This window comes from Sus scrofa, chromosome 4 (assembly GCF_000003025.6).
Source record: "Sus scrofa isolate TJ Tabasco breed Duroc chromosome 4, Sscrofa11.1, whole genome shotgun sequence".
Taxonomy (NCBI): Eukaryota; Metazoa; Chordata; class Mammalia; order Artiodactyla; family Suidae; genus Sus; species Sus scrofa.
Window position 1 is genome coordinate 5311109 of NC_010446.5, and position 6613 is coordinate 5317721.

The window sequence follows — 6613 nt, forward strand, 5'->3', positions numbered from 1 at the left end:
ATTCTCAGAAGCCTGAGAGCAGAGACGAAAAAAAAGTTTGAAATTGGATGCCCTAAAGTCTTTTTTGGAATTTGACTCTTACTAGTCATAAGAGTTGAAACACTTATTCAAGACTCCCTAACTTTGCATTTCTTCTTTTAAGGAGATTGGGTTCTATACTGGGTTCTAATATAATAATATTAACATATTTTTTTGTCCATTGGATATGAACCTGGTGTGCCAGCTGGTCAGAAAGAATGATGGTGAGATGGACATCAGGGATTGTTTGCAGTGTAATCTGGTGGGTGGGAATGGGGATAAAAGAAGTTGAAGTCACACCTTCTCAGGACTTAGAACTGCAGGGACTCATGGATTTCAGAGATAAATGCACGATGAACAGGAAGTTGAGGTGAAATACAATGAGTTTCCCACTTCTGTCCTGACGTGGACATATGGATTGGGGAAGATGATGGGGGCGGCACTGGTGGGAAGTGACCTCTGCATGGTGCTCTGCCCTCAGCCCCACTAAGCCCACCTGCCCAACTTTACGTATCCAAGTGACACTCTTTGTTAGGGAGGGTGAATGTGGGTACAAGACAAGCCCACTTCCAACCAGCAGTTGGGGTTAGGGTTAGGGTTACTCTAATTCTGGACTTTACTATAAATTCTGGACTTTACTGTAAAGTCCAGAATTAGAGTTGATCTTGGTTTGAGATTAATTTAGCAGATCAAAAAAAATGCATTTAAGAATATAATTTTTTTTTCCCTTCTCTTCCTGCTGCTTCTCATGAAGTCGGCCTCATCCTAAGGTTGACACATCACTACGGGCAGCTAGGAGCTGCCAACAGTGGACCCAGATCTGCCGCTCGAGCTGGGGGTGCAGCTGCTACCCCTTGGGAGAGAGTCCCCTAGAGACTGTGTGATCTGCAGCAGAGGAATGGAGAATGGGACTCTGCAAAGCAGCCACAGACACACACACGCCCTTAAGCTAGAGAGCTAGTGTCTGAACTCCAAAGTAGGAATGTGAAAGTCACAATTACAGAGAGCTTTTAGAACAGAGGTCATCTACTCTCAGAGGCACCTGTAACCCCATCACCATATTACAAAGTCATTAACAAATGGAAACACTCCTTTAACTCTTTGTCTTACCTCTAGTCCCAACTATAAGCTAACTTATACATTTTATTCTCTTTCCTCTCCTTGGTGAGGACAGAATCAGTACACAGGATATACCATAGAGTAGGCACTGCTTCTGAAGCCTTGACATATGTTAACCTTTCCATCATCTCAACAAAATGATGACGTAGCTTCTGTGATTAACTCCACTTTGTGGATGAAGGAAGTGGCACTGCATGCAGCTAAGATGAGCAGCACAGAGATAGATGCTTGGAAACTGGCTACAGACTCTGTGGGTTTTAAGCTCCAACAATGCCCTTAAGTTTTTATCTAATTTAGGGCTATAGAGACACTGTCAGCTCAACTACTGAATAGGGATTAACATTCTGCCCATTCTACTTCACACAGCATTTTTGTGGATACAAGAAGATAATATTTTGGAAGTAATTTGGAAACTATGAGACCTCAAACAGATATAAAGTATACTTTGTCTTTTTTTGGGGGGGGGGCTTTTTAGGGCCATACCAGCGGCATATGGAAGTTCATGGGCTAGGGGTTGAATCAGAGCTACAGATGCCGGTCCACAGCACAGCCACAGCCACAGCAATGTGGGATCTGAGCCACATGTGTGACCTACACCATAGCTCACAGCAACGCTGGATCCTTAACCCACTGAGCAAGGCCAGGGATCAAACCCGCATCCTCATGGATCCTGGTCATGTTTGTTAACCACTGAGCCACAAAGGGAACTCCTAAAATATACTTCTAACAATGTAAAACTTCACAGGGGGTGAAATTCTTTCCCTGAGATTATCAAGATGTTGATGCATAATAGATACTGGAAGGATACAGTCTAGGGTTATTAACCCAGCAACAGAGACCTGCCATAGCCATCAACGTTCAGATGGTGGAGCTAGAGAGCCTTTAGAAGCCATTTAGTTAGATCCCTGATTTTTTACATTGAGACTGACCCAAAGTCATCTTGCCTGTGGGACATAGAACCCTCCATGTAAAGTAGTCCCCGCCTGTCCTACTCATTCTTATCTTGAGTGAATCAGTCCAGGACCTGCACAGACCCCCAGGAATAGCATCGTCATTGTGTCTAGAGCTTAGAATGTCTGGATGCCATCAGAGGCTCTCACATGACCCAAAGAAGTATTTGTACGTAAGAAGTGTGTGTGTTTTCCAATGAGTACATTGTCATTTTTAGCAGATCAGCAGGCAGCCTATTGCTCTCTTTTTGGATGAGTTGAGATCAGCTACTCCAGGAAGGTGATAGCAAGGTTTAGTTTTCCAAATATGTTTCTATAATTTACTAGCTGGGTGACCTTGAACAACTCTCTGAACCCCGATGCCCTGAGACACTGGTGGCCTAGGTAGCATATGTCAGATTTTAGGTTGTTGTTGAATTAATGAACAAGGGGGTAAGGGCATGGACTCCATATAAGTCAGCCTCACCACAGCAGTGCCACATGGCCAAGCTCAGCACAAAGCACATAACACCACCCTCACAGTTCCAAAGATTCTGGGCCAGGTGGAGTTTCTCTGTTCTACGGTTAGTCATTCTTCTGGATCAAGAAAGATAGCCAGGACAGATGCGATGGCAGAACCCCAGAAGAATGAGTCTAATATATGAGAAACGTTTAAGTATCTGCTTATATCATGTGGTTGATATCCCATTTAAAGCAGCTTACATAGCCGAGCCCCAAATCAAAGGATAAAGAAGTAGGTTCCACCTGCTATGAGCCACTTATAAGTGCTGTGTGGAACCTGAATTGGGAGGTAGGTATGAATGGGCTGAACTGGGTTCCCCCAAAATCTCTATGTTGAAGCCCTACCCCATGATATGACTGTGTTTGGAGACAGGGCCATTGAGGAGGTCATCGAGGCTAAGTAAAGTCATAAGGGTGGAGCCCTGTTCCTGCAAGGTTACGTCCTGATAAACAGCAGAAGTGCACCAGGAGGGCGCTCATGCCAAGGAGACGGTGCCGTGTGGACACAGTGAGAAGGTGGGGTCTGCTCCCCAAGGAAGGTGATCTCCTGTGAAGCCAACTCTGACAGCACCTTGGTCTTGGCCCTCAGCCTCCAGGCGTGTGGGCAAATCCATCTCCATGAATCCCCCAGTCTGTGGTATTTCCCTATGGCACCCTAAAAGACTAACGCGGGGGCTGTGTCCTGCTCTCGTGGAGACAGGAGGGGGAGGAGGGAGTGTTTGTTAAATAGTCTATTTCACTATGCATACACACTTTGTCTTCCAAACCCACTTTGAGTCTGACAGAGGTCGAATTTAGAGAACCCTGCCCCCTGCCTGAGAGTGCAGTCAGTAGGTGTTTAAACAAGGACTTTTTAAGTCCTTCATTCTTACTGTATAACCTTTCTCCTCAGTGGAATGCTGCCTGGTCGCATCCATCCAGCAGAAGAACAAGAGGTGTGTGTGGATGAAGGCCCACGCCTCCCAGAGCCCTGCTGGTAAAGCACAGAGAGTGAGACCATGTCCAATGACCCAAGGACGTGCGAGCAGGACAAGCTGGATTGCGGGGGGTAACGTGTATCTCGGGATACACTGGCGAAACCCCAGAGGAAGCTTCTATTCCATTACTCAGAAGCAGGGCAAGAAGAGCATATGCCCAGGAGGTTCGCGTGAACGTGGATGAGATAATGTATGAGTGAAGAAATGGGCCCAAGAAGCGTGCACTATCACACTGAACAAGGACAGTCTTTACTGTTATTTTGTTACAACGTTCAGCCGGACAGAGCAAATGGCACAACTCCTTTGTTTTTAAGACTTATGAATAAAAAGGGGAATTAGTTCAGTCTTGCTCATCACAGAATCATGGTGTGTGTGTGTGTGTGTGTGTGTGCATACATGTGTGTGCACATATCTGTCGGTGACCTTAATTATCTCTGCTATGATCATAGAAGAATTAAATATATGGTTTAACTCTCAGGAGCAAGCTGATTTCCAAAGATTTTGAGTTAAATTCCCATCAAGATCTACCTTCCAGAATTGTCCTGTCTATTAATACAGTAACAGCTGACTGCCCTGTCAACTTCCTCCACACACACGCCAACACAAGCACACAGCAACACACACTGCACACACAGACCTCCCCAACAAGCATATCATCAGCCACACTAGCACACCTGCGTGCACACATAATTTCTCTTTTTCTTTACTCACATGATATCATCCTGTGCATCTCATTTCACCCATTACGTTCTGGGATTTGATGACTCCCCTTATCAGCCTGCATCTATTATATTTAATGGTTACTTTTATGAGTTAACCTGAGTGGGTTATGGGATGCCCAGATACTTGGTTAAACATTAGTTCTGGGGATGTAAACGAGGGCCTTTGGGATGAGGCCGACATCTGAACCAGTGGTGGGCTGAGTGAAGTAGATGGCCCTACCCAAAGTGAGTATGAATAGAACCAAAAGGTAGAGGAAGAAAGGATTTTCCCTTTCTCTTCTTGACCACAGGAGCCTGGGCGTCAGTCTTCCTCTGCCCAAAGCAGTCCTGGTTCTCAGACCTGCAGACTAGGGCTGGAATCTACCACTGGCTCTCTGGCTCTCAAGACTTCAAACTACACCAGTGACCCTCCTAGTTCTGCAGCCTGGGAAGAGCAGGTGGTGTAACTTCTCAGCCTCTCTCAGCCTCTGCCATGTATGAGCCACTACCCTATGAGAGATCTCCATACAGATGAAGACTACTGGTTCTATTTCTCTGGAGACCTCTGGCTAACATCCCATATGGATCCACTTTCAATTTCCATATGCTTTCGTGCCCCTAGTTTTAGGGCAGATTCTTGAGGCATCAACATGGTGAACTTCTGCCATCATTCTCTCTGGACCTACTAAACTATACTATGCACCACTGGCACATAGTAGACACTCAGTAAAAACTTTCAATTAAAATGTGTTAAGTAGTAAAGGAATATACTCTAATTTACATACAGAATATTGTATTTTATTAAGAATTTATAATAGTTTATAACATCTAGATCTTACATCTGTAAAATAAAAAATTCTGAAATCTTCTGATTACAAAAGTAACAGGCATTTATTATATGGATTGAAAATAGTGCTAATGAATGTAAAAATATTTTAAAATAAAATCCAAAATCCTGTTTAGAATACGTCTCTGTTAGTATTTAATGACTACCCTTCTAGTATATAATTTATAATTTCATATTATACAGAACTGAGATCACACGACACATTTTATCCTCCGATTTTCAATTAATATTATATCTTGAATATTTTCCCATCATTAAAAATTTTGTCAAATATGTTTATGCCTGCATGCATAAATCAATAATAAAATGATTTAAGTGTGTTAATGTAATCAGGCCATGATACGATTAAAGTGAATACATTAACAGAATCCTTTCCCCCATAAGGATACTTCCTTTAAGCCAAAGCGGTTTATTACCAAAATCACTGTGTACTTAGTTCGTAAGCTGAAGTCAGATGTCCACAGAGGCTAACGTCTTCCTCACAAAGACTAATGAACTGGTATACTTAATACCCTCGCACAATACTGGACAGCAGATATGTGCTGGATGATATAAATTTCATCCTGTAAAGGTTAAGCTGCTGTAATATTCACTTACTACATTAATAGGCTCTGTGGATGAAAATAAAGACGCTAGCGTAAGACAAGTTGTCTGCCCTTGGGTATGAACAAGCTGTTGAAGGACCAGCTGTATTCACGTGAAATAGTTGTAGAATCATCCTAGAGCGCGAGACCAGAAACGCACAGGGTAGACGGTCAGTAGCGGTGGAACAGGAGGTGGAGAGTCCATCTGGATGGATGCAGCCCAAAAGAGATCCTGGAGAAGCTGGCCTTGGCTCTGGTTCCTGAACAGTGGAGGGTGATGGGGCCTAATGTTTACTCAGTGCCCGTTAGAACTAGTTCTCATCTCCAGCCACCTTTGGCATCCTTCTAGAACGGGGAGTGGCCTTCCCATGCGTGCACTGTCTGACGCCACAGCGATCCTCTTTAACTGGCTCTGTTAATGGGGTGAGTTGAAGGAAAGGGGGACATCGCGGCAGGGAATGGAATAATCAAAAGCCATGATAAACACGGGTCTGTGAGTGAGGGTGAGCAGTCCACAAGCCAAGGGTGTCAGGAGTGGGCTGAAAGCACGACTGCGATAAGGTTAAATGGACACAGTGGGTTACACAGTGGGAGATGCTAAATATAAAAAGAAATCAATCACCCAGGAGGATACCTTCAGACACTGATTTCCCAACTGGTCCCTTAACTGCCTGACTCCAATTTTGTATTTGGTTGACTTAAAACTGCTTAGTAGAGTTCCTGTCATGGCTCAGTGGTTAACGAATCTGACTAGGAACCATGAGGTTGTGGGTTTGATCCCTGGCCTCACTCATTGGGCTAAGGATCCGGCATTGCCGTGAGCTGTGGTGTAGGTCACAGACGCAGCTCGGGTCCTGCGTTGCTATGGCTCTGGTGTAGGCCGACAGCTACAGCTCCGATTGGACCCCTAGCCTGG